This window comes from Rhinatrema bivittatum, chromosome 2 (genome assembly GCF_901001135.1).
Source record: "Rhinatrema bivittatum chromosome 2, aRhiBiv1.1, whole genome shotgun sequence".
Lineage (NCBI taxonomy): Eukaryota > Metazoa > Chordata > Amphibia > Gymnophiona > Rhinatrematidae > Rhinatrema > Rhinatrema bivittatum.
In genome coordinates this window covers 216417263-216436435 of record NC_042616.1, presented here as the reverse complement: position 1 = coordinate 216436435, position 19173 = coordinate 216417263, and positions in this window count along the sequence as shown.

The following is a 19173-nucleotide window of genomic DNA, read 5'->3' as shown; positions in this document are numbered from 1 at the left end:
GCGCTAATTTCTTCCGGCGCCAGGAAAGTGCACAGAAAAGCAGTAAAAACTGCTTTTCTGTGCACCCTCCGACTTAATATCATAGCGATATTAAGTCGGAGGTCCCCAAAAGTAAAAAAAAGTAAAAAAAATAAATAAATAAAAATTTGAATTTGGCCCGCGGGTGTCGGGCCGAAAACCGGACGCTCAATTTTGCCAGTGTCCGGTTTCCGAGCCCGTGGCTGTCAGCGGGCTCGAGAACCGACGCCGGCAAAATTTAGCGTCGGCTGTCAAACCCGCTGACAGCCGCCGCTCCAGGCCAAAAGGAGGCGCTAGGGACGCGCTAGTGTCCCTAGCGCCTCCTTTCCCTCGTTTGCACCGCGTCGCCTAATTTGCATACTGGATAGCTCGCACCGGCGAAGGGCCGGTGCGTGCGCCGGGAGAGCGGGCGTTCGTCCGCTCTCCCGCAGTTTTACAGTATCGGGCTGAATGATATTAAGAGTTTGGCAAATTAAAGGAGAACTTAGCAATGTGGTCCCCTTATTCAATATCTTGGCAGAGTAGGGATGCCTCCATTAAAATTAATGTCCTGCCAAGGGTACTATTTCTTTTGGAAATTCTTCCCATTAAAATTCCAGATAAATTCTACATCACTTTAAATTCGATTTCTAAATTTATATGGCAAGGAAAGAAGCTGATAATATCTCAGAAAGTGTTATCAGAGCCCAAGAACACACGGGGCTTAGATCTCCCAGATTTTATGCTATATCAAAGAGCAAAACAGTTGAAAAACATAATTGCTTGGCATGCCTGCTCAGAGAAGAAACATTGGGTCAAATTGGATAAAGAATGGGCTGCAGATCAGCCCATTCTTGGGTGTCATTTAAGAGTTTAAGAGTTATTTAAGAGTTATCTCCTTGGGTGTCATTTAAGAGTTTTACTAATAGTTGTCAAACTGGAATAAAGTACTTATTCCTTCTCCAATGTATCCCCCTCTGGAATTATCCACATTTCCCTGAGCAATTTAACACATAAATCTTTTACAAGTAGAGGAAGTTAGAGTTTGATAGAGTCAGTCAGATGTATAATAATAAGGACATTTTTCCCATTCATCAACTGGAAAGTTTAGGAAATACCAATTCATACAACTTAAAGTGTCCATTAGAAATTTCTCTAGTAGGGAGCTGACAGCTTTAGAAAAGTTAGCACTTGGACCCTATCAAAGTAAAGGTCCTATTTCTAAACTATATTGCCTTCTGCTATCACAAGAAGAGGGTGCAATTGAGAAAATAAAGAGGAAATGGGAGGGTATTATAGTGAGGGGGATAACGGAATTTGGGTTGGGGAAAAATTTTTGCCGAATTAAAAAGGGAAATTAGATATGTACCACCACATAGGAAAATGGCTATAAAATCCTATATCGGTAGTATTAAACCCCTCATAAATTAAAAAATTGGTTCTTATGAGTCATGATAACTATTGGCGTGATTATGGAGATAAGGGCACTTTTTTCCATATTGGGTCGATATGCCCTAAAATGCAAATATATTGATCTGAGATCTTTTCTTGGATATATCATTTTAAAAGTATTCAGTTAGCCTTAGACCCTTTGGTTACATTCTTGGGTAAGCTGCAGGGGGCATTTCCTCTGGTTAGTCTGGCTAATCATTTGGTAATCGTAGCCAGGCGGAATGTTGCTTGTCACTGGAGATTGACTTCCATCCCTTCTCTGGCTGAATGGTTGCAGCTGCTTTGGCAAGTATATACAATGGAATTCATTACCTTCAGTTGTGGGATTTATATCCTAATATAACCAAGATATGAGAACCTTTTCATTCCAAAACAGCACCTCAGTGGTTTAACTGGGCTTTACTTGGATTGGGGTATTTGGGTAACATATAACCATTGGGGCGGATTTTCAGAGCCCTGCTCGCGTCGGGAAGCCTATTTTACATAGGCCTCCCGGTGCGCGCAGAGCCCCGGGACTCGCGTAAGTCCCGGGGTTCTCCGAGGGGGGGGTGTGTCGGGGGCGTGTCGGGGGCGGGCCCGGTCGTCGCGGCGTTTTGGGGGCGTGTCGGCAGCGTTTTGGGGGTGGGTACGGGGGCGTGGCTACGGCCCGGGGCGGTCCGGGGGCATGGCCGCGCCCTCCGTACCCGCCCCCAGGTTGCGGCCCGGCGCGCAGGAGGCCCGCTGGCGCGCGGGGATTTACGCCTCCCAGAGGGAGGCGTAAATCCCCCGACACAGGTAAGGGGGGGGTTTAGACAGGGCCGGGCGGGTGGGTTAGGTAGGGGAAGGGAGGGGAAGGTGAGGGGAGGGCAAAGGAAAGTTCCCTCCGAGGCCGCTCCGATTTCGGAGCGGCCTTGGAGGGAACGGGGGTAGGCTGCGCGGCTCGGCACGCGCCGGCTATACAAAATCCATAGCCTTGCGCGCGCCGATCCAGGTTTTTAGTAGATACGCACGGCTCCGCGCGTATCTACTAAAATCCAGCGTACTTTTGTTTGCGCCTGGAGCGCAAACAAAAGTAGGCTATTCGCGCGCCTTTTAAAATCCGCCCCCCTGTGTGTACACAAAATTATAATAACAAGAAATCTATTGGGATATCTATTTTGTGTCTTTTGTACTCTGGAGCTCATCTCTGCATTGGTACTTGGATTGCATATAGGTTTAAAATGAATGGTGCAATTTGTTCTCTTGTTCTTCTTCTTGGTCAGATTTATAACTTTTAGCTTTGTATCGATTATATTGATTTTTCTGCTTTTTCATCTGGCAATGTAACACATTTTGTTCAATTAAAAATTTTCAAAAAACAAAGTTTTAGGATATTTTTTCTTGAAACATCTTTAAATATAATAGTAATGTTTCCTTAAATATATACATGATTTAACATTTCGTAAGTTTAAATTATTTAAAGTATCGCCCATGCTGTATATAGCATTATATAAGGGGTAAAGATAGTGCGTTGAAAACGTGCATCCAAACGGGGGTTAACAGTGCGCTCGGCTTGAGCACACTTTGCTGTATCGGCCCGTTAGCTAGATAAGTCAGAATTTAGTCGGATAAGTGTGTGCAAATGTTATAACCATGTATTTTTACTTCAAATTTTAAAGGGATTTTAAAGGGAGTAGAATTTACAAATGTTATTTAGACGCATTTATTCCCTGTAAGTCAACTTTTACACTGGTAAGTCAGGGGATTTTCTAAATGTACGCAGCAATGAATTAACCAATTTTACCAATTAGTTTACCAGTCTGCCCAGTCCATTGGCAAATCTTGAAGTCCCTCCTGGCTCTTCAGCTTGAAGTCCCTCCTTTTCACCCAGAACCCTTAACCTTTCATTTTTTAACTTTTAAGATAACGATCACTTATTCAAGATATTGAACAGGACTAAATATATGCAAGTAAGGTGCCAAATCTACATGTGTAAATTGCTTATAAAATAGCAACTTGCATAAATGCTGTCCCCTTCTTGGAACACCACTGGCCTGCCCCTTTTATAACATGCAAATTTACTTGCCGACCCTGCTTTATGCATGTATTTTGATGTTTTTAAAATAGCATATACTCACATATATGCTATTTTACACACGTAAGTGCTATTTTTTACATGTGCAATGTTTGAAAATTCACATTTAAGGCATTATTTATTGATAAGAGTATAACTAGCATTGTTTAGACCCATATGCCTAATGCCTATCCATGTTAACCTTGGGCCCTGCCAAAAAATCATGTCTGGCTATCCCACTTCTGAGAAGTGTCTTGACCATACCAGAATCACCATGAGACTGAAATGATTTTCACAGTACCACAGTAAGGAGTCTTGAATTGACTACTCTGGATGGCAACACTGGAACATACAGATTTCGACCATTAAACCTGTTATCATGGCACATATATATATTCAGGGGGTAATTCCATACAATCACACATATGTTACCTGGCACATATGTAAGTAAATTACACCAATTTTCAAAGTAGACTTAGGCGTACAAGTCTACTTTGAAAATTATCTTCATAAAAATATGCATGCACAATTACAGCTGCTATTTGGAGCACATAGTTTTGCCAAGAGAATTTATGCACCTAACTTTTTAACATCAAAACATATACATTTAAGTTCTAACACCACGCATACTCCATCCCCTATAATTTTTCTGCCTTATGCATGTAAACGTACATGCAATCAGTGTGTATGCACGTTATTTTATTTGTATTGGTTACACAATTTTCTAATGGAATATTTCTGTGGGTAAAGCACTACTATATCCGCAGAAGTCCCTTTGAAAATAACCCTTTGACTGTGGACAAAATTCAAAAGAAAGCCTGTCTGTTGTAAGATCAGCTAGATGTGCAGTCATGCACACATTAGTGTCTCCAGTGTCACCTACAGATAAATCTTAGGTTCAGCACGTGTTGTGCTGAAAGCACATTGCTCACCAAGGCCATCTGAAATTGTTCAGAGAATTCAATTGAACAGGAGGGATCAAGTCTCTTAGGAATGCTTCACAGTTTACATGACTGAACTTTACTGGGTGATTGAACCCTGCAATTTTAGTGAGCATACAGAAGTTAAGGCATGAGATTGTATTGTCTATGGAGTTTCTACTGAAGCTCTGCAAGGTCACCTTTTTCACAACACTGATCTAATGTTCACAATTATTGAAGAAAAGGCCACTGCAGCTGAGGCTGAAAGACACCTATTTGACAATGTCAGTGGAAATGCACCAAATTCACAATGACCACTGATCAAATCAGCTGTCAAAGCTGAAAATGTGAGGGAAGACAAACTACATGTCGTCATGTTTCTGCTGTATGGGAAACCATACGCCACGTTTGTGCCAATTTAAAAACTTTAAGTGTCATTTTCAGATTCAAATGGGAAACATCCCAAATATCTCATTCTCTGGGAATCTTCCTCAAACAGAATGGGCCTCACTTGCAGGTAAGACACAGCATCTTGTTCTTGAAGGAGAGACTTAGATTACTTGAATCATTCTCTCTCCTGAAGCAAGCCTCTGCAACTTTTCTGTGTCTCAGTTGTTCACAGGGAGCCCCCTGAAACATTCCTCATGCCTGTCCAAATTAGAGGCAAACTCCATCCACAGGTCCTCACTGCCCCTGCCATGTACCAAAATGAAAACATGCACAGGGTGCACAGAACATAATGATACAACCTCTGATTTAGAGCTCAGTTCTAAATATAAACTTAGTAAGATACTAAAAGGGCCTTACATCTATATTAAATTCATGGCTGGCTTTTGAGATGTGCAGCCACACGGAGTGCCATGTGTGAGGGTGCACTACAAATGCTGGCACTTTCTTCCCCATACTCTTCCACCTCATGTAGACAAAGGGAAAGAGAGAGAGGGGAAAATGGTGATGGGCAAAGGGTGTGAGGGAGAGATGGGGATGCTGAGTAGGAGGAAAAGGAAGGGGGACACTGTGTGCTGCTGCAGACACTTCCACCACTGAAGAAGGAATGCTGTGCCACAACTGCCACCACCAAAAGAGGGAGGACAGAGATGCCAGTTTCAGTTTCCGGACACTGTGCCAGTTAAGCCTAGAGCCAAGCCCAATTATATTGTATAACGAATCCCTTAAACACAGCTTTAAGATTTATCCCTCGGATCCTTACAGACTCTCTATAAGTCAGGATAAAGAAGTTGAGGAATGCAATAGTCATCTGTCCAAAACATTTAAGCACTAACACATGGTAACTCACTAAACTACTATAAACTAGAAGTGTATATTAATTCCTCATTTTTACTCATTTATTAAGATTTATTGATCGCCTAACACAAAATAGGCCTAGGCGATGAACAAAAAATACATACATAATAAAAACAATAATAAACACACACTTCAGACAAAAATTTTTAGTTTCACAGAAACTGGGGGAAAAATACTACCAAATAATGGTATTTATGTCCCTAGATCAAGTTATTTATTATTCGTCAGTTGACATTAATGAAAGCTCATAACAATTACTCTACTCACATTATTCTCATTTTTCAAATAACCATATTCTCACATTCTTTTCACTGAAAACTGAATTACACATACTTCAAGCTGTTACATATTATAAGTACGGTGGAGTAAAAACTCTTTAAATTCTAATTTAAATCTTTTAACATCATCCAAAGACCTCAATTCCACAGGAATGAGATTCCACTGAGTAGGAGCTGCTATGGAAAAAGAGGTCTCCCTCGTACTAAACAACTTAGCATGTCGAACTGAAGGGATCTCTAAAAGATTCAATTGAGAAGATCTCAAACATCTTACAGGTTTATAAATCCGTAATAATGCATTAAGCCAATATGAGGAATCTGAAGCAAGAAGCTTATAGACCATCATGCCAATTTTAAACATAATACACTCGGTAACTGGCAACCAATTAAGCCTACATAAAGTAGGGGAAAGCCGCTTGAAACGCTTAGAATGAGAAACTAACCTAGCGGCTGAATTCAATAAAAGCTGTATTGAATAAATCAAACCTTTAGTAAACCAATATAAAGACTATTGCAATAGTCAATATGCAGAAATATGATTGCCCGTACCACTGTCAAGAAATCATTGTCATAAAGCAAGTGTTGTAAACTTGCTAACAACTGGAGTTTAAAGAAACCAATTTTAATGAGACCTAATCTGAGGTTTGAATGAAAAGGTAGAATCAAGCAACACTCCAAGGCTCCTTATAAGTTTAACCAGAGAGAATGAAATTTTATCTATAGACACTGTATCGTGGGACGGTATCGAATGTGGTTGATGAATAAGAAGAATAGCGGTCTTACTTGTATTCAACAAGAGTTTATTTTGTCTCAACCATTGTTTAATGGTGTCCATACATAAAAGTAAAGAATCAACTGTTTCTTGCCACGAATGTTGAACTTTTATATAAAACTGATTATCATCAGCATAGATCTTAAAACCATCTGTGATGATAGTCAACAATTTGGCAATGGGGGCAAGATAAATATTAAATAACATTGCCGATTGAAGGGATAGTTTTTTAAATTCCAGTTAAAAGACAAACTCCCTTCTCCTAAGTGTATTCAGAACACTCTGTAAATAAGAACAAGTATTTGCAAATAACATAAATATACAGATATAATAAAAAATCACTAGTTCTTTCCAGTCAAAGATTGAATACACTAACCTAACACAACTAAAATAACATATGGCAAATAGTTACAGTCTGTCCTATTATGGAAATGCTACATACAATAAGGGGTAGATTTTAAAAAAGTGCGCCTTCGCGTACTTTTGTTGGCGCATCAGGCGCAAACAAAAGTACGCTGGATGGATCGGCGCGCGCAAGGCTGCCGATTTCGTGTAGCCGGCGCGCGCCGAGCCGCACAGCCTACCTCCGTTCCCTCCGAGGCCGCTCCGGAATCGGAGCGGCCTCGGAGGGAATTCTCTTTCGCCCTCCACTCACCTTCCCCTTCCTTCCTCTACCTAACCCACCACCCCCGGCCCTGTCTAAACCCCCCCCCTACCTTTGTCGGGGGATTTACGCCTCCCGGAGGGAGAAGTAAATCCCCGAGCGCCAGCGGGCCGCTAGCGCGCCGAGACGCGACCTGGGGGCGGTTCTGGAGGGCGCGGCCATGCCCCCGGACCACCCCGGGCTGAAACCACGCCCCCGGGCCGCCCCCGAAACGCTGCGTCCCGCCCCCAAAATGCAGTGCCGATCGGCCCCGCCCCCAACACGCCCCCCTCGAAAAACCCCGGGACTTACGTGAGTCCCGGGGCTCTGCACGCGCCGGCAGGCCTATGGAACATAGGCGCACCGGCGCGCAAGGCCCTGCTCGCGTAAATCCGGGCGGATTTACGCGAGCAGGGCTTTTAAAATCCGCCCCGAGTGAACTCATAAAATCCAGATTTCATCAGTCTTAAATTTTCTAATTAATGAAAAGAAGCTAGGAACCAGTCAAGATATCCAGATTTGTTTCCTACACGCCAGACTTGGTGAATTTCTGTCCCTTTTCATTCTGCCTACAGACAAATAGACAAAATTTTGTATATTGGAAAGCATCAAAAGTGGGGGTGCAGATGGTGTGGTGTATCTTGCTCACCCTACTCCTACCCCTTTTTGCTCTTATCCTTTTTTCTTCTTTATTCCTCCCCATCTCTCCCTTCCTTCTGCTCTTTCTGCTCTTTCCAGATTCCTATCTACCCCCTCCCATTTCTATTTCTACATAAAATGGCACACAACATGGGACCCAAAGGCGAAAATGGCATAAAACAATGTTAGAAGTAATTTTTGGACATTTTGTGACTTTTTTCCAAGCTTTGAGAGGTGTGGGGGATTTTGAAATATTTTCCCCTCAGACTTGCATTGATCCAAGATGGCTGCTGGTCTTGCCCAAGGGGAGGGGCAGAAGAAAAGAACTTTCATGCCTTTTACCTCGGGGAAGTGGTGCCGAGGCTATTAGAAGAGAAGGGGGGGGGGGGGGGGGAGTCAGAGTCCTCCTGTGGAACCCTGGAGGATATCACACTGCCTGGACAGAGGAGGAGGAATTAAAAAGGGGGCCAGGAAACCAGGGCTGTGTAGGTATATCAGAGAGAAGGCTTCATTTTATCTCGCATGATAATAACTGCTATCCTGCAATATCTGCTGCTATGACGCAATAAAAACTTTTTTGCACCCCCCCCCCCCCCCTGCAAATCAAAGAGGTGGTATTATTTCCCACATTAAATTCTGCATTAATATGCAATATTATATCATGAAATGTGGTAGGAGTCCTTAATTTGCATTATTTTCTTGATTTTGCATACTCATTATCATATTTAAATACTAACACGTTTTGCAATGAACTGCGCATCTATCACAGATTAGACCCCTTTTATCACACGATGATGCCCTAATGCAGCTTGATGAATGACCTAGTAGGAGAGACTATGGGCAGATGGTGGCATTAAGGCGAGTTTGTATTGTAATCTAGAGGAGGGTGGCATAGAAGGGTCTCAGACTGCTGCTCACTGTGTGGTCACACATGGTGATGAGGGGAAGGATGAGGGGAGGGATTAGGGTTCCATATTGACTTGTGGTGGTGAGAAAGATCAGGGGCTGCATATTGACTTACACAGGAAGAACAGAACTGAGGTGACAGTTTTGATTTATTTCAGAGCATTTTTTTTTTTTTGCTGGTTAATTTTTATATTTTTTAAAATGTTGTCTTTCCTTTAAAAATAAAAATTATGCCTGACTATTGAACCATAATAGCATTCTGTGGATTCAGTCATGAGCCCCCTCCCAATTCTGTTGGTCAAGAATGCAGAGGAAGCAACTAATGTAGTGATCGGTCTGTACCGGACGAGGCAAAGTCCCAGAGACCCAGGTGCCAATAGGAACACAGTCTGACAGAGGGTACCCGAGCAAGAGCAGGCCGAAGCCTGAGTGAACCATGTCCAGGGCAAAGGCTGAAGAGGCATCTTGAAGCAAGCTGGGATCAGGGCTGGCAGCAGTCTGGAAGCAGTGGCAAGTAAGGCTGAGGTCTAAATGAGGAGAGAGTCAGAAGGATGGTCAGATGAAGCAGAAGTCCAGGGCTGGAGAGAAGCAATGGCGTAGTCAAGCGATGCAGAGGTCCAGGGCTGGAGAGAGGCAATGGAGTAGTCAGGCGATACAGAGGTCCGGGGCTGGAGAGAGGCAACGGAGTAGTCAGGCAATGCGGAGGTCCAGGGTTGGAGAGAGGCAACAGAGTAGTCAGGCAATGCAGAGGTCAAGCCAGGTTAGCAATCCGAAGAGGGAGACGAGGAACAGGAACTCAGACACAAGGAAACAGGAATAAAGGCAATCAGGATCAGGAACCAGGAACAGGAGAAGCAACGAGAGCTCGATTAGCGAGGGGACCTGTTGCAAAGGCAATTTGAGAGAGCGGAGCCCGGGCTTATATACCGGAGCTCAGTTGATGTCATCATCCAGGGCCACGGCCAGGTTCCCACCATGGGCCCTATTAAAGGATCAGCTGTGCGTGTGCGCCTAGGGAGGGGCGCGGTGCAGGTTGGGATGGCGTCTCTCCGCAGGCCACGCAGAGAGGCCTGACGCAGAGTATCAGGAGCTGCAGCAGAGCCGGAGGCCCCAGGGATGGAGGATGGAGCCGGCGGCCCACAGCCGCCAGGGACGAGGGACCAGGTACTGGATCACTTTGAGAGAGGTGAGGGGGCCGAGCCAAGGGTCTGCCATGGCCGGCGTGCATAACACAGAGATACTGGCAAAGATGCTTAAATGTCTTTGATATATAACTTGAAAGTTTGTTGTTTTTTTTTTTGGTCAAGGACTATTGCTTGCTTGCTGTACACTTCAAAACAACAACTTTATGATACCTCTAAATTGATGAGTAAATGAAGTGGAAAAGAGAAGAAAACAGGATAAATGTGACTACAAGAAAGAAAAGGAAAGGAAATGCAACCCATGATTGTTTTAACTTTTAAATATACATAAAAGAAAATGGTCAGAGGGCCAGTAGGACTAAGTGTCTTTTTGATTGCGGCTAAGATACAGAGCTTTTTTATGTACCACAGCAAATCAATTCAACATTTGGATGTGTGAAAGTAAAAAAAAAATGCTGAGACAAGTAATGCTGCTAACAAATTCATATAATATTGATTAGATTCTTTGTAGGTTGTGATACCTTTTATTGGACTGGCAAAAGAATTACCCAGCAAGGTTGTGCATGAGATTTTGAGACCACAGACTCAGGCTTCTTCATGAAAAGCATTACTGTAAGCAAATTACCAAGTATAGCACAGAAATCCTGCTTTGAAAAAAAGAAAGGTGCTATTATAATGCAAGGGGGTGGTATACATGCAAATAATTTATAGGAATTTATGGTATGGTATTCTTTAATAATCTTTTATCCATATATGATCCAAATATTGCAAGATTTACAATTATAGCTCTTAAGAAAGTTTGCTTCAGGGTAGTTGTGCTGGCAGCTTGTTTTTGGCACCTTGATTATGTGTCAGCTTCCAAAGGAAAGAAGAAGCAGCAGACTATTAATATTGTTTAACTGGGATTCAAAACTGCAAATCCTAGAAGTTGTGCCAACTCATAGCTCTGTATAGTAACCGTACCAGTATGTGTGTCTGTAGGTAATAAGAACTAGCATTATTATTTGCCTATGAAATGTAACTTGAATACTGATTCAATTCTGTATGTGTGGGCATACAAATAAGGGCTTGATTCACTAAGGGGTAAATTTTAAAATTGGTGTGTGCATGTTATAAAATCGGGGGTCGGCGCGCACAAGGGGGTGCACAATTGTGCACCCCCTTGTGCGCGCCAACCCCCGACGCCCGCGAACTTCACCCATTCCCAACTCTCTACCCTAACCTCCCTTCCCCTTACCAACCCACCCCCTATCCCTATTCTAGGCCCCCACAAAAAATTATTTTACCTGCTGCGTCTGCAATCTTCAGACACAGCGGCAAATGTCTACTGTGCAAAGGCCTCTGTCCCCGCCCTACCCCCCCCCCCCCCCCAGATCACCCCTCCCTGCCCCTTGCCAAAGCCCTGGGACTTAGACACGTCCTTGGGCTTTACGCGTGTCGCCGGGCCTTTCTAAAATAGGCCCGGCGCGCGTAGGCTTTTGAAAATCAGGCCCTAAACCTTTTCTCCCTTACTGTGAGGGTCATGTATCATTTCGCATTAGGGCGTTAACAACTAAGGCACTAACACGCGTGCAGTAAATAGCATAATGCACATTAGTATGCAATCCGTTACCGACTGAAAAATTTGAACAGTGGGGTAGGTTTTGGGGAGCAGTTTTACATACACAGTCAGAGGTATGAATAGCAAAAGTGCCAACACTGGAGATTTTCTGTCATTTGGAGTGATGAAAGGTAAAAGAGGAGTTGATTTGTACAATGTACGGTACTCTCTACCTAGCTTGATGCACTCCCTACCTAGCTGTAATTAAGCTAAGTAGAGAGTACATTGTACATCAGCTGCCATTTATGATAAAAACCTTTCTGGTCGGTAACGCGCCTGCAGCGAATTAATCAGCATGCGATGCGAAAAATAGTCCGGGTGCGATAAGTGCATTGCGTGTTGCAGAAATTACCTATGCGATGCGGTAGCAGAGAAATTAGCCTAACCGTGCACCTTTTGTATCGCAGGTGCTATTTCCGCTAAATTTATAGCATTTTGATGAATCTAGGGCTGTGTTCTAGTGGAGAAGATCTTGATAAATCTGGTCCTATATAGTAGAATGTGGAATCTTTGTCGGAGTTCTAGTCCATTTTGTTCTCTGAATGCAGATAGCACATTGCTTCATGCAGGCTGTAACTAATATTATGCATTCAAAAGCATTTTTAAGTCATTATGCAGGCAATAATTCTTAATCATTCAGCATAATGGAGAAAATATAAAGGAATAATTGGACAACTTAGTGTACTACAGTACAGGCGACTGGAAATGTAGCATCTTGTTCTTGTTCCCCAAGTGACAGGGGCAGAGACCTAGATCTCCAGACCTCACATTTGTTTGACCAAACCAAAAAAGACTATGCTATAAGTCAAATAATTACAAGAGTACGACCGAGAACCATATCTAAAAATAACTTTTCCAACGTTGCTTAATAAAGCTCAATTGGATGCAGAACAAAGGATTCCGTACATGCTGTGTGTTAAATGAAGAATGGAAAGATTTACTGCAGTTTTGCTCAAGAAATAAGTGTCTTTAATCAGTCATATGTTTCAGGCTAACAGTTTTATTTTATTTTGCTGTAATAAACTCTTCCAACTTTTCCTCTGAAGGAGGTTTTCTATTATTTTCTATGAGCCATGAGCTTTCTGTCATGGTAAAATCTTGATTTTACTCTGACAAAACTTCCAATAACAGATATGCTTGACATAAGTGATCTATATTGAATACTAAATTGTAAGAACAGAATTAACAACTGTAGGAAAATGACAATACTTAATCGTGATGCATGTCAGTATTATCTCTCCTCTCTTCTAGATGAAGCCACTGTGTTTCCTAGGGAGACTGAGATCTCTATTATTGCAAAAGAAATGATTTGAAGCATCCAAAACCCCATGTGTGTGTCATATATGATTTGACAAGAAAGAATCTTAGACTTCTCAAGCAGTGTTGCAGAAAACTTGAATTGATAGTAATAAGTAATAAAGATTAATAATAATAATAATTTGCATTTAAATGAGCCATTTCAGTCATTCAAGCACCCACCTCTAATGTGCATTACCATATATGCTGAGAGGGAAGGACCAATATCATTATTATTATTATTATTATTATTAATCAAATACAGTTGGAGAACTAAAGCAGGAAGGAAAATAACTTGGCCAAGGTCACACACAATGAAAGAAGTCAGTACCAAATTTCAGATTATAAAACCTAGAAGTTTTCCTGGTTCTTTGTCTTGTTCATCAGTTGCTAGACCTCTTCTCCTATGTGCAAATGATGAAGGCTTTGCCACAAATCTTCCTCAAGAACCTTGAGAACAATTTGCTAGTCAAAACTGAAACTATTTTATGGATAGTCTTCTCATTCCCCATATTCCACCCCACCCCATCCCTAACTTTTGCATCTCTCCTCTTTCTCCCCTGGTCTCCTTCCACTCCTGAATCCTAAGTTTCACCTCTGAATCTGAAGTATTCATACCCTCTTCCTCCAATCCCCTTTTCCTACCTGATGATTTTGGTTCATGGAGCCCCACCAGAATAGTCCAGAACACAAAATTGTCCTTTTCATCAGCAGATAAAGACAGGTCTGCTCCTTGGCTCTAGTTTAGAGTTCTTCCCAATCTGAAAAAGACTGTCTTCCTGAATATTCATAATCTTCTATATAAACTATTATGCACACTGCCTTAGCACCACAGCTTCCCCTCTCCATATAAAGTATGTGCTAAATTGCTTATTCTGTTATTCAAAATTCTACGGTTCATGCATCTCCTAGAGAAAAGCTTTCTTCTTATCCTTTTCTTTTTCCTGCTTTCCTTCTCCAGTTAGTTTTTGTTTTCTTTTCCATAGGGTAGGCTGTCTAGCCTGTTCTGGTGGAACCCCAAGGATCCCAATTATGAGCAGATAGGGAAATTTTCCATTTCTCAGAGATAAGCAAGCTACACAGTATGAGAGTAGGACAGAAAGCTATAAATTGTATGAGGAACTGGTTAGCAGGAGTAAATGGGTGTGGGAAATTTTTTCTGGGACAAAATTCAAAGTGCATGCGTACTTTCACTTCAAAATTGCTTCAAAGTCTGCAGGTAAAAATGACTCACCAACCATGCACCATTATGGGCAGTTTTAAAATAACCCCAACAAGAGGAAATTTTTAGAAAGCTAACTAATCTTTCCCTGAAGCCAGTATATTCCCCTTCAACTCTCTATAACAGCCGTAGTTATAGTGCGAGCCATGGGGACATAGTTAGGGAGTGCACTTTTCTGCAGCCATGCACTGTCTCTCCTTCAACTGGCAATGCACTTTTCCTTTCTAATCCGCTAGTGGGGTGAGGAAGAGCTAGGGCCACAAGGCCTGTGAGTGTGTTCTCTCACTCTGTCCCCATGGTCCACTCTTATGACAGCTGCCATTCCAGAGCTAAGGAAGAGAAGGGGCAGTGTGTTGCCATGAATATCAGGCCGGCATCCCCTCCAGCCTCTTTATTGAGGAAATCTGATAGAGGATCCATGAGGCTAGAGGGGAAGCAAGCAGCCTGGCAATCCCCTGGAAGATCCTGTGTTAGAGTGTCAGTCGAAAACTCTTGCAGATTACTTTGTTTGCTCATGTATTTATCCACTTATTTGTTTTGGTATTTTGGTATTTATTAAAATGTATTAATAATCACTTAACACAAAATAGGCCTAAGCGATTTACAGTAAAACAAGCACAAAATTAAAAATTTGGTGACAAAACATACACAATAAAAATACATAAAAATAAGGGCCAACCAACAACAGCATAGAATAAACATGGGTGTGGTACAATGGAGGGTTCTTCAGAAGGAGTCTGTGATTTTTTTAGAATTGTCATATAGACAAACATCACCTTATCAGGCCACTTTCAGCATGGGCTAGCCATAGGCCTGCTGTAAAAGGAAGAGCTTCAGTTGGAGGTCTGAATTTTTTTAGATTATCTTGAAGACAGAGATCATATGGCAGTGAGTTCCATAAAGATCGGGCTGCTACTGAAAATGAGGTTTCTCTGGTTGTAGTCAAACGGGCAAGACGAACAGAAGGAATGTCTAATAGTCCACATTGGAATGATCTTAAGTCCCGAGTTGGCTTATAGATCCTTAAGAGAGCATTGGACCAAGAGGGAGAGTCAGGGCTCAGCAATTTAAAGGTGGTCATAGCAATTTTATACCAAATGCGTTCATGAATAGGTAACCATTTCAGGCTATTTAGAATTGGTGTAATATGATCGTAGCGTTTCACATTTGATACAAGTCTGGCAGCTGAATTTAATAACAATTGTAGCGGTTTAAGAAGTCTTAGGTAAGCGAATAGTCTACATGAGGAAAGATAAGAGCACGTACAATGGTGTGAAAATCGGAATTATGGAACAAGTGGCGCAGTCCAGCAATTAAACGTAATTTGTAAAAACCCGTTTTAGTAACTGATTTAATTTGAGACTGAAATGATAAAGTTGCATCAAGAAAGACGCCAAAGCTTTTAATGGGCTTGTTCAGTGGAAAGGTCAAATTATCAAGGATAATTGTGTCAGTTTGAGGGCCAGAGTGGGGTCTTGCCTCTTACCCCAGCCACTGTGGCAGGGGGCGGCTCAAGGCAACATGCTGCTTGAGGCAAGGAGTGAAATGGTGCCCCCTCCCCCCCAAGGTGCAGCACATGTAAAATCACCAAGAGGCCTGGGGGAGGGATTCCCTCTTGGAGTCTGGCCCTTCTGATGATTTGTAGTGCTGAGGAAGGAAGGGGGGAGGAAGGGGTTAAAGTTCCCAGAGAGTGGCAGATAGTATGTCAATGATAATATTTCAAGGAAGCTGGCAACCCTGCCACACTCCTGGGAACCCTTCCCCTGCCTCCCAGCATCTGCTCCCTGAGGATGTGGGAGATGGGTGAATGGTGGAAGTCTGTGTGTGTCTGGTGCACTGTCGTAGGGCTTGTGCGGGGTATTAGATGTCCTAGGCAAACCTTCTAGCCTTTTGGCTCCTTTCCCTCCCCTTCCCACACAATTAAAAATTGTTATTTTTTATTTTAATTTTAACATTTTTTATTAACTGCTTCCCCAACCCAAAAAGGGAGATTTTACATGGAAAAGGGACATTCAAACTACAGCCTTCTGAGGTTACTGTAATAACCTATATTTTATATTTGCATGCACTGCAAAAAAGATTCTTGGAACCCATATGGTATTAAGCCTATAGCAAAGTGTGTTGGGTATATGCTTGGTCCACAGAAAATCATAAATAAGTTGAACTACAATTACAATATAGTAAACGCTACATACCATAACTGCCGGCATTCAAACAGTAACAACCCTACCTATGAAAAAGGCAACACTGCCCTAAAACACCAATATATCTTCTGTTAGAAAAACAGAACAAGCCAGGCTTCTATGGATCCCTATTGAGAAACCACACGCTAGCAGAATGCCTGACCTCAGTCACACATGCAGAATACAGACAGACCCTCACCAAATACAGACTAAAGGGACCATAAAGTAGAAACAGAAGCATGCAAACAAAACCTACCGTAAATTGGAAACCGCAACAAGTTACATTCTGTGGGCCAGATTTTAAAACACGCGTAAATCCGGCCCTGCTTAGGCCGGGCCTATTTTAAAATGGCCCGCGGCGCGTGTAAAGCCCTGGGATGCGTGTAAGTCCCAGGGCTTGCAAAAAGGGACGAGAGGGGTGGGGCATGGGTGGGGCGTAGGCGGTCCGGGGGCAGGGGCAGGGGCAGGCTCCCGGCACAGCGGCCATATTTGTCGCTGTGCTGGGGATCATGTACCGGCAGTCGGCCGGCGCACGCAACTTGCCCAGAGGCAGGCGCAAAAGGTAAAACAAAAAATGTGGGGGTGGTTAGAGTAGGGCTAGGGGGGGAAAGGTTAGGGGAAGGTGTGGGAAGGTCAGGTTAGGGGGAAGGGAAGTTCCCTCACAGGCCGTTCTGATTTCCAGGGAAGGCTGCACGGCTCAGTGCGTGCAAGGTGCATAATTGTGCACCCCCTTGCGCGCGCTGACCCCTGATTTTATAACTTGCCCGCGCCTGCGCATGCAAGTTATAAAATCGGGTGTACGTGTGCGAGCGCCGGGTAGCACGCGCACATGTACGCCCATGCGCAACCTTTTAAAATCTACCCCTATCTGTATTATAACAATGGAAAAAAAACTGAAATATCACCATTCTTAGTAAAATATCAAACAATAAAATCAAGAAATATAAAACAACAATCATAATACTAATATTTTAACATATTTTAAAATTGCTGACAACTACATATAAACAAATTTAAAACTTTTCCAAAAATCCAATACAATATTTCAAAATACCAGAAACATCAAAAAACAAGCAGTATTTAAGATTAATAAGGATTTTAAAAAATTCCATGCTCGCCATTCCTGGGAACTGTTGATTTCCAGTCATCCTGAGATTGCTGTGGATTAGTGCGGAGAAGGGTGGGGGGAGAAGGGCTGCACACAAACTTTGTCCTCTCTCCTATATAAACACATGTTCATTGTCTCACCCATGCTCATTCACAGATGCTCTCTCCCTCACTCTCACATGCTCACTCTTCTTCTCCTCCAGATCAAACAAGCAGCAGCAGCCTCCACCTTCAGCCAGTGGGACTCCTCCACTTTCCTCCCAGATCACGGATTGATGTTTCTCCTGCTCCTTCCTTCCAGCCAAATGAACCAATCCTGCTCCTCCTCCTTCTGGCTGAGGTGATTGTGCTGCCTCCTTCCCAACAGTGTAGGCTCCCACCATACAACTTCTTCCAGGCCTGTGCAGGCAGGAAGAACAAGGAGGAGCAATTGCTGCAGTCCTGTCACTGCTGTGATACCCTCAAAACTGTGGTGCATTAGGCTGCCACTTAGTCCTTCTAGTTCATCCACCAGTCCTGCACTCTCCCACTCACACCCTCCACACGCAGTCTTGCTCCTTCTCTACTTCTCACCCTTTCCTCTCATTCCCTCTCACTCTCCTCTTCCACCTCACTCATATTCCCTTTCCTCTCCTTCCTCTTACTGCCACCCTCTCCCTTCCCACTCATTCATTCACAGCCCTTCCCTCTGTCACACTTACCCTTCCCTTTCACTCATTCACTCCTCTTCCCTCTCACTCCCCTTCCCACTTCACCCTTTCCCTTTCACTCATTCACATCCCTTCCCTTCCCCCTCCAACCTTCAATTTCCTTGTCACTAACAGCCAACCTGGATCTTCGTGATGCCATTAGGTCCATTTGTTTTATTTGGGGGGGGAGGGAGAGGGAACCCTACCAGCACATGGTCCTGCAGTACCCATCAACATAAGGTCCTCTTTTGCTGGTGGGGAGTTGGAACACCGCCAGCACATCATCCTGCGGCACCCGCTGCCACAGGGTCCTCTTTTGCTGGCGGGGAGTGGGAACCCTGCCAACATGTCACTCTGCGCCGCCGTGGTTCTTCCTGCTGGCGAGGTGCGGAAACCCTGCTGATGGTTAAGATTCTAAAATACATAGGGAGGCAGCCATGCAGGAGTATTTCGGAGGGTATGTGCTGCCGCTTCCGAAATGTTTTCACCTGAGGCAATTGCCTTACCCCTACCTCACTGTAGAACTGTCCATGCGCTGTGGGCCTTCACGGGGCAGGAGTGATGCCCCCATCACTTCAGTTCCATTGCTTTCTCAAATTAGCACTGGCCGATCTGAGGCCATTGCCATGTAATGCTTCATTTCATTTATTTAAAACAAAAACTCCAAACAACAAACAAAATAGAAAAAAAAAAGAAAGAAATGTGCAACAAAGGAAAAAAATGTGAGGTTCGGGGCCCTTCCCACCTGCTCTAGGTCAGCCAGTACCATTTTGAAGTGTGCAAACTTGTGATAGGTGGAGTAAGAAGTGAGGCAAAGCAGGTGCTGGCCATAAGCCCAGAGTGGGCAGGGGAATTTGTTAAATTTAGGTGGTATGAGGGGAGAGGCCCAGACTGCACATTTTTTTCTTTCTTTTGTTTGCTGTTTATTTCCCATTTTGCTTGTTGTTTTTTTTTTTTATTTTCAATTAATGAAATGAAATAAACAAATGA